A 13,025-nucleotide genomic window follows, 5' to 3' on the forward strand; every position below is an offset into this window, starting at 1 on the left:
CACAAACACTGGACGGGACCACATCAACACAAACAATGTACGGGACCAACATCAACACAAACACGGACGGGACCAACACAAACACAAACACTGGACGGGACCAACAGTCACACAAACACAGGACGGACCAACATCAACACAACACTGGACGGACCAACATCAACACAAACACATGGAAGGACCAAACATCAACACAACAATGGACGGGACCAACATCACACAAACACTGACGGGACCAACATCACACAAACACAGGACGGACAAGAACAAACACTGGACGGGACCAACATCAACACAAACACTGGACGGGACCAACATCAACACAAACACTGGATGGGACCAACATCAACACAAACACTGGACGGGACCTACATCAACACAAACACTGGACGGGACCAACATCAACACAAACACAGGACGGGACCAACATCAACACAAACACTGGACGGGACCAACATCAACACAAACACTGGACGGGACCAACATCAACACAAACACTGGACGGGACCAACATCAACACAAACACTGGACGGGACCAACATCAACACAAACAATGTACGGGACCAACATCAACACAAACACTGGACGGAACCAACACAAACACAAACACTGGACGGGACCAACATCAACACAAACACAGGACGGGACCAACATCAACACAAACACTGGACAGGACCAACATCAACACAAACACAGGACGGGACCAACATCAACACAAACACTGGACGGGACCAACATCAACACAAACACAGGACGGGACCAACACAAACACAAACACTGGACGGGACCAACATCAACACAAACACAGGACGGGACCAACACAAACACAAACACTGGACGGGACCAACATCAACACAAACACAGGACGGGACCAACATCAACACAAACACTGGACGGGACCAACATCAACACAAACACTGGATGGGACCAACATCAACACAAACACTGGACGGGACCTACATCAACACAAACACTGGACGGGACCAACATCAACACAAACACTGTACAGGGACCAACATCAACACAAACACTGGACGGGACCAACATCAAACACAAACACTGGACGGGACCAACATCAACACAAACACAGGACGGGACCAACATCAACACAAACACTGGACGGGACCAACATCAACACAAACACAGGACGGGACCAACATCAACATAAACACTGGACGGGACCAACATCAACACAAACACTGGACGGGACCAACATCAACACAAACACAGGACGGGACCAACATCAACACAAACACTGGACGGGACCAACATCAACACAAACACAGGACGGGACCAACATCAACACAAACACTGGACGGGACCAACATCAACACAAACACTGGACGGGACCAACTTCAACACAAACACTGGACGGGACCAACATCAACACAAACACTGGACGGGACCAACATCAACACAAACACTGGACGGGACCAACATCAACACAAACACTGTACGGGACCAACATCAACACAAACACTGGACGGGACCAACACAAACACAAACACTGGACGGGACCAACATCAACACAAACACAGGACGGGACCAACATCAACACAAACACTGGACGGGACCAACATCAACACAAACACAGGACGGGACCAACATCAACACAAACACAGGACGGGACCAACATCAACACAAACACTGGACGGGACCAACATCAACACAAACACAGGACGGGACCAACATCAACACAAACACTGGACGGGACCAACATCAACACAAACACTGGACGGGACCAACATCAACACAAACACTGGACGGGACCAACATCAACACAAACACTGGACGGGACCAACATCAACACAAACACTGGGCGGGACCAACATCAACACAAACACTGTACAGGGACCAACATCAACACAAACACTGGACGGGAACAACATCAATCACAAACACTGGACGGGACCAACATCAACACAAACACTAGGACAGGACCAACATCAACACAAACACTGGACGGGACCAACACACAAACACAGGACGGGACCAACATCAACACAAACACTGGACGGGACCAACATCAACACAAACACTGGACGGGACCAACATCAACACAAACACTGGACGGGACCAACATCAACACAAACACTGAACGGGACCAACATCAACACAAACACTGGACGGGACCAACACAAACACAGGACGGGACCAACATCAACACAAACACTGAACGGGACCAACATCAACACAAACACTGGACGGGACCAACATCAACACAAACACAGGACGGGACCAACATCAACACAAACACAGGACGGGACCAACATCAACACAAACACTGGACGGGACCAACATCAACACAAACACTGGATGGGACCAACATCAAGCACAAACACTGGACGGGACCTACATCAACACAAACACTGGACGGGACCAACATCAACACAAACACTGGACGGGACCAACATCAACACAAACACAGGACGGGACCAACATCAACACAAACACTGGACGGGACCAACATCAACACAAACACTGGACGGGACCAACATCAACACAAACAATGTACGGGACCAACATCAACACAAACACTGGACGGGACCAACATCAACACAAACACTGGACGGGACCAACATCAACACAAACACAGGACGGGACCAACATCAACACAAACACTGGACGGGACCAACATCAACACAAACACAGGACGGGACCAACATCAACACAAACACTGGACGGGACCAACATCAACACAAACACTGGACGGGACCAACATCAACACAAACACATGGACGGGACCAACATCAACACAAACACTGGACTGGACCAACATCAACACAAACACAGGACGGGACCAACATCAACACAAACACTGGACGGGACCAACATCAACACAAACACTGGACGGGACCAACATCAACACAAACACTGGACGGGACCTACATCAACACAAACACTGGACGGGACCAATATCAACACAAACACTGTACAGGACCAACATCAACACAAACACTGGACGGGACCAACACAAACACAAACACTGGACGGGACCAACATCAACACAAACACAGGACGGGACCAACATCAACACAAACACTGGACGGGACCAACATCAAACACAAACACAGGACGGGACCAACATCAACACAAACACTGGACGGGACCAACATCAACACAAACACAGGACGGGACCAACATCAACACAAACACTGGACGGGACCAACATCAACACAAACACTGGACGGGACCAACATTCAACACAAACACTGGACGGGACCAACATCAACACAAACACTGGACGGGACCAACATCAACACAAACACTGGACGGGACCAACATCAACACAAACACTGTACGGGACCAACATCAACACAAACACTGGACGGGACCAACACAAACACAAACACTGGACGGGACCAACATCAACACAAACACAGGACGGGACCAACATCAACACAAACACTGGACGGGACCAACATCAACACAAACACAGGACGGGACCAACATCAACACAAACACAGGACGGGACCAACATCAACACAAACACTGGACGGGACCAACATCAACACAAACACAGGACGGGACCAACATCAAACACAAACACTGGACGGGACCAACATCAACACAAACACTGGACGGGACCAACATCAACACAAACACTGGACGGGACCAACATCAACACAAACACTGGACGGGACCAACATCAACACAAACACTGGGCGGGACCAACATCAACACAAACACTGTACAGGACCAACATCAACACAAACACTGGACGGGAACAACACAATCACAAACACTGGACGGGACCAACATCAACACAAACACAGGACAGGACCAACATCAACACAAACACTGGACGGGACCAACACAAACACAGGACGGGACCAACATCAACACAAACACTGGACGGGACCAACATCAACACAAACACTGGACGGGACCAACATCAACACAAACACTGGACGGGACCAACATCAACACAAACACTGAACGGGACCAACATCAACACAAACACTGGACGGGACCAACACAAACACAGGACGGGACCAACATCAACACAAACACTGAACGGGACCAACATCAACACAAACACTGGACGGGACCAACATCAACACAAACACAGGACGGGACCAACATCAACACAAACACTGGACGGGACCAACATCAACACAAACACAGGACGGGACCAACATCAACACAAACACTGGACGGGACCAACATAAAACACAAACACTGGACGGGACGAACATCAACACAAACAATGTACGGGACCAACATCAACACAAACACTGGACGGAACCAACACAAACACAAACACTGGACGGGACCAACATCAACACAAACACAGGACGGGACCAACATCAACACAAACACTGGACGGGACCAACATCAACACAAACACAGGACGGGACCAACATCAACACAAACACTGGACGGGACCAACATCAACACAAACACTGGACGGGACCAACATCAACACAAACACAGGACGGGACCAACACAAACACAAACACTGGATGGGACCAACATCAACACAAACACAGGACGGGACCAACATCAACACAAACACTGGACGGGACCAACATCAACACAAACACTGGATGGGACCAACATCAGCACAAACACTGGACGGGACCTACATCAACACAAACACTGGACGGGACCAACATCAACACAAACACTGGACGGGACCAACATCAACACAAACACAGGACGGGACCAACATCAACACAAACACTGGACGGGACCAACATCAACACAAACACTGGACGGGACCAACATCAACACAAACAATGTACGGGACCAACATCAACACAAACACTGGACGGAACCAACACAAACACAAACACTGGACGGGACCAACATCAACACAAACACAGGACGGGACCAACATCAACACAAACACTGGACGGGACCAACATCAACACAAACACAGGACGGGACCAACATCAACACAAACACTGGACGGGACCAACATCAACACAAACACTGGACGGGACCAACATCAACACAAACACAGGACGGGACCAACACAAACACAAACACTGGACTGGACCAACATCAACACAAACACAGGACGGGACCAACATCAACACAAACACTGGACGGGACCAACATCAACACAAACACTGGACGGGACCAACATCAACACAAACACTGGACGGGACCTACATCAACACAAACACTGGACGGGACCAATATCAACACAAACACTGTACAGGACCAACATCAACACAAACACTGGACGGGACCAACACAAACACAAACACTGGACGGGACCAACATCAACACAAACACAGGACGGGACCAACATCAACACAAACACTGGACGGGACCAACACAAACACAAACACAGGACGGGACCAACATCAACACAAACACTGGACGGGACCAACATCAACACAAACACTGGACGGGACCAACATCAACACAAACACAGGACGGGACCAACATCAACACAAACACTGGACGGGACCAACATCAACACAAACACAGGACGGGACCAACATCAACACAAACACAGGACGGGACCAACATCAACACAAACACTGGACGGGACCAACATCAACACAAACACTGGACGGGACCAACATCAACACAAACACTGGACGGGGCCAACATCAACACAAACACTGTACGGGACCAACATCAACACAAACACTGGACGGGACTAACATCAACACAAACACTGTACGGGACCAACATCAACACAAACACTGGACGGGACCAACACAAACACAAACACTGGACGGGACCAACATCAACACAAACACAGGACGGGACCAACATCAACACAAACACTGGACGGGACCAACATCAACACAAACACAGGACGGGACCAACATCCACACAAACACAGGACGGGACCAACATCAACACAAACACTGGACGGGACCAACAACAACACAAACACAGGACGGGACCAACACAAACACAAACACTGGACGGGACCAACATCAACACAAACACAGGACGGGACCAACATCAACACAAACACTGGACGGGACCAACATCAACACAAACACTGGACGGGACCAACATCAACACAAACACTGGGCGGGACCAACATCAACACAAACACTGTACAGGACCAACATCAACACAAACACTGGACGGGACCAACACAAACACAAACACTGGACGGGACCAACATCAACACAAACACAGGACGGGACCAACATCAACACAAACACTGGACGGGACCAACACAAACACAAACACAGGACGGGACCAACATCAACATAAACACTGGACGGGACCAACATCAACACAAACACTGGACGGGACCAACATCAACACAAACACTGAACGGGACCAACATCAACACAAACACTGGACGGGACCAACACAAACACAGGACGGGACCAACATCAACACAAACACTGAACGGGACCAACATCAACACAAACACTGGACGGGACCAACATCAACACAAACACAGGACGGGACCAACATCAACACAAACACAGGACGGGACCAACATCAACACAAACACTGGACGGGACCAACATCAACACAAACACTGGATGGGACCAACATCAGCACAAACACTGGACGGGACCTACATCAACACAAACACTGGACGGGACCAACATCAACACAAACACTGGACGGGACCAACATCAACACAAACACAGGACGGGACCAACATCAACACAAACACTGGACGGGACCAACATCAACACAAACACTGGACGGGACCAACATCAACACAAACAATGTACGGGACCAACATCAACACAAACACTGGACGGAACCAACACAAACACAAACACTGGACGGGACCAACATCAACACAAACACAGGACGGGACCAACATCAACACAAACACTGGACGGGACCAACATCAACACAAACACAGGACGGGACCAACATCAACACAAACACTGGACGGGACCAACATCAACACAAACACTGGACGGGACCAACATCAACACAAACACAGGACGGGACCAACACAAACACAAACACTGGACTGGACCAACATCAACACAAACACAGGACGGGACCAACATCAACACAAACACTGGACGGGACCAACATCAACACAAACACTGGACGGGACCAACATCAACACAAACACTGGACGGGACCTACATCAACACAAACACTGGACGGGACCAATATCAACACAAACACTGTACAGGACCAACATCAACACAAACACTGGACGGGACCAACACAAACACAAACACTGGACGGGACCAACATCAACACAAACACAGGACGGGACCAACATCAACACAAACACTGGACGGGACCAACACAAACACAAACACAGGACGGGACCAACATCAACACAAACACTGGACGGGACCAACATCAACACAAACACAGGACGGGACCAACATCAACACAAACACTGGACGGGACCAACATCAACACAAACACTGGACGGGACCAACTTCAACACAAACACTGGACGGGGCCAACATCAACACAAACACTGGACGGGACCAACATCAACACAAACACTGGACGGGACCAACATCAACACAAACACTGTACGGGACCAACATCAACACAAACACTGGACGGGACCAACACAAACACAAACACTGGACGGGACCAACATCAACACAAACACAGGACGGGACCAACATCAACACAAACACTGGACGGGACCAACATCAACACAAACACAGGACGGGACCAACATCAACACAAACACAGGACGGGACCAACATCAACACAAACACTGGACGGGACCAACATCAACACAAACACAGGACGGGACCAACACAAACACAAACACTGGACGGGACCAACATCAACACAAACACTGGACGGGACCAACATCAACACAAACACTGGACGGGACCAACATCAACACAAACACTGGACGGGACCAACATCAACACAAACACTGGGCGGGACCAACATCAACACAAACACTGTACAGGACCAACATCAACACAAACACTGGACGGGAACAACACAATCACAAACACTGGACGGGACCAACATCAACACAAACACAGGACAGGACCAACATCAACACAAACACTGGACGGGACCAACACAAACACAGGACGGGACCAACATCAACACAAACACTGGACGGGACCAACATCAACACAAACACTGGACGGGACCAACATCAACACAAACACTGGACGGGACCAACATCAACACAAACACTGAACGGGACCAACATCAACACAAACACTGGACGGGACCAACACAAACACAGGACGGGACCAACATCAACACAAACACTGAACGGGACCAACATCAACACAAACACTGGACGGGACCAACATCAACACAAACACAGGACGGGACCAACATCAACACAAACACTGGACGGGACCAACATCAACACAAACACAGGACGGGACCAACATCAACACAAACACTGGACGGGACCAACATAAAACACAAACACTGGACGGGACGAACATCAACACAAACAATGTACGGGACCAACATCAACACAAACACTGGACGGAACCAACACAAACACAAACACTGGACGGGACCAACATCAACACAAACACAGGACGGGACCAACATCAACACAAACACTGGACGGGACCAACATCAACACAAACACAGGACGGGACCAACATCAACACAAACACTGGACGGGACCAACATCAACACAAACACTGGACGGGACCAACATCAACACAAACACAGGACGGGACCAACACAAACACAAACACTGGATGGGACCAACATCAACACAAACACAGGACGGGACCAACATCAACACAAACACTGGACGGGACCAACATCAACACAAACACTGGATGGGACCAACATCAGCACAAACACTGGACGGGACCTACATCAACACAAACACTGGACGGGACCAACATCAACACAAACACTGGACGGGACCAACATCAACACAAACACAGGACGGGACCAACATCAACACAAACACTGGACGGGACCAACATCAACACAAACACTGGACGGGACCAACATCAACACAAACAATGTACGGGACCAACATCAACACAAACACTGGACGGAACCAACACAAACACAAACACTGGACGGGACCAACATCAACACAAACACAGGACGGGACCAACATCAACACAAACACTGGACGGGACCAACATCAACACAAACACAGGACGGGACCAACATCAACACAAACACTGGACGGGACCAACATCAACACAAACACTGGACGGGACCAACATCAACACAAACACAGGACGGGACCAACACAAACACAAACACTGGACTGGACCAACATCAACACAAACACAGGACGGGACCAACATCAACACAAACACTGGACGGGACCAACATCAACACAAACACTGGACGGGACCAACATCAACACAAACACTGGACGGGACCTCCATCAACACAAACACTGGACGGGACCAATATCAACACAAACACTGTACAGGACCAACATCAACACAAACACTGGACGGGACCAACACAAACACAAACACTGGACGGGACCAACATCAACACAAACACAGGACGGGACCAACATCAACACAAACACTGGACGGGACCAACACAAACACAAACACAGGACGGGACCAACATCAACACAAACACTGGACGGGACCAACATCAACACAAACACTGGACGGGACCAACATCAACACAAACACAGGACGGGACCAACATCAACACAAACACTGGACGGGACCAACATCAACACAAACACAGGACGGGACCAACATCAACACAAACACAGGACGGGACCAACATCAACACAAACACTGGACGGGACCAACATCAACACAAACACTGGACGGGACCAACATCAACACAAACACTGGACGGGGCCAACATCAACACAAACACTGTACGGGACCAACATCAACACAAACACTGGACGGGACTAACATCAACACAAACACTGTACGGGACCAACATCAACACAAACACTGGACGGGACCAACACAAACACAAACACTGGACGGGACCAACATCAACACAAACACAGGACGGGACCAACATCAACACAAACACTGGACGGGACCAACATCAACACAAACACAGGACGGGACCAACATCCACACAAACACAGGACGGGACCAACATCAACACAAACACTGGACGGGACCAACAACAACACAAACACAGGACGGGACCAACACAAACACAAACACTGGACGGGACCAACATCAACACAAACACAGGACGGGACCAACATCAACACAAACACTGGACGGGACCAACATCAACACAAACACTGGACGGGACCAACATCAACACAAACACTGGGCGGGACCAACATCAACACAAACACTGTACAGGACCAACATCAACACAAACACTGGACGGGACCAACACAAACACAAACACTGGACGGGACCAACATCAACACAAACACAGGACAGGACCAACACAAACACAGGACGGGACCAACATCAACACAAACACTGGACGGGACCAACATCAACACAAACACTGGACGGGACCAACATCAACACAAACACAGGACGGGACCAACATCAACACAAACACTGGACGGGACCAACATCAACACAAACACAGGACGGGACCAACATCAACACAAACACTGGACGGGACCAACATCAACACAAACACTGGACGGGACCAACATCAACACAAACACTGGACGGGACCAACATCAACACAAACACTGGACGGGACCAACACAAACACAAACACTGGACGGGACCAAGATCAACACAAACACAGGACGGGACCAACATCAACACAAACACAGGACGGGACGAACATCAACACAAACACTGGACGGGATTAACATCAACACAAACACAGGACGGGACCAACATCAACACAAACACTGGACGGGACAAACATCAATACAAACACTGGACGGGACCGACATCAACACAAACACAGGACGGGACCAACATCAACACAAACACTGGACGGGACCAACATCAACACAAACATAGGACTGGACCAACATCAACACAAACACTGGACGGGACCACCATCAACACAAACACAGGACGGGACCAGCATCAACACAAACACTGGACGGGACCAACATCAACACAAACACTGGACGGGACCAACATGAACACAAACACAGGACGGGACCAACATCGACACAAACACTGGACGGGACCAACATCAACACAAACACTGGACGGGACCAACATCAACACAAACACTGGACGGGACCAACATCAACACAAACACTGGACGGGACCAACATCAACACAATACAGGACGGGACCAACATCAACACAACCACTGGACGGGACCAACATCAACACAACACAGGACGACACCAACATCAACACAAACACTGGACGGGACCAACATCAACACAAACACTGGACGGGACCAACATCAACACAAACACTGGACGGGACCAACATCAACACAAACACTGGACGGGACCAACATCAACACAAACACTGGACGGGACCAACATCAACACAAACACTGGACGGGACCAACATCAACACAAACACAGGACGGGACCAACATCAACACAAACACAGGACGGGACCAACATCAACACAAACACTGGACGGGACCAACATCAACACAATCACAGGACGGGACCAACATCAATACAAACACTGGACGGGACCAACATCAACACAAACACTGGACGGGACCAACATCAACACAAACACTGGACGGGACCAACATCAACACAAACACTGGACGGGACCAACATCAACACAAACACTGGACGGGACCAACATCAACACAAACACTGGACGGGACCAACATCAACACAACCACTGGACGGGACCAACATCAACACAACACAGGACGACACCAACATCAACACAAACACTGGACGGGACCAACATCAACACAAACACTGGACGGGACCAACATCAACACAAACACTGGACGGGACCAACATCAACACAAACACTGGACGGGACCAACATCAACACAAACACTGGACGGGACCAACATCAACACAAACACTGGACGGGACCAACATCAACACAAACACAGGACGGGACCAACATCAACACAAACACAGGACGGGACCAACATCAACACAAACACTGGACGGGACCAACATCAACACAATCACAGGACGGGACCAACATCAATACAAACACTGGACGGGACCAACATCAACACAAACACTGGACGGGACCAACATCAACACAAACACTGGACGGAACCAACTTCAACACAAACACAGGACGGGACCAACATCAACACAAACACTGGACGGGACCAACATCAACACAAACACTGGACGGGACCAACATCAACTCAAACACTGGACGGGACCAACATCAACACAAACACTGGACGGGACCAACATCAACACAAACACAGGACGGGACCAACATCAACACAAACACTGGACGGGACCAACACAAACACTGGACGGGACCAACACAAACACTGGACGGGACCAACATCAACACAAACACTGGACGGGACCAACATCAACACAAACACTGGACGGGACCAACACAAACACTGCACGGGACCAACATCAACACAAACACAGGACGGGACCAACATCAACACAAACACTGGACGGGACCAACACAAACACTGGACGGGACCAACATCAACACAAACACTGGACAGGACCAACACAAACACTGGACGGGACCAACATCAACACAAACACTGGACGGGACCAACACAAACACTGGACGGGACCAACACAAACACTGGACGGGACCAACACAAACACTGGACGGGACCAACATCAACACAAACACAGGACGGGACCAACATCAACACAAACACTGGACGGGACCAACACAAACACTGGACGGGACCAACATCAACACAAACACAGGACGGGACCAACATCAACACAAACACTGGACGGGACCAACACAAACACTGGACGGGACCAACACAAACACTGGACGGGACCAACATCAACACAAACACAGGACGGGACCAACATCAACACAAACACTGGACGGGACCAACACAAACACTGGACGGGACCAACATCAACACAAACACAGGACGGGACCAACATCAACACAAACACTGGACGGGACCAACACAAACACTGGACGGGACCAACATCAACACAAACACAGGACGGGACCAACATCAACACAAACACTGGACGGGACCAACATCAACACAAACACTGGACGGGACCAACATCAACACAAACACAGGACGGGACCAAC

Source organism: Procambarus clarkii, chromosome 87 (genome assembly GCF_040958095.1).
Source record: "Procambarus clarkii isolate CNS0578487 chromosome 87, FALCON_Pclarkii_2.0, whole genome shotgun sequence".
Taxonomy (NCBI): Eukaryota; Metazoa; Arthropoda; class Malacostraca; order Decapoda; family Cambaridae; genus Procambarus; species Procambarus clarkii.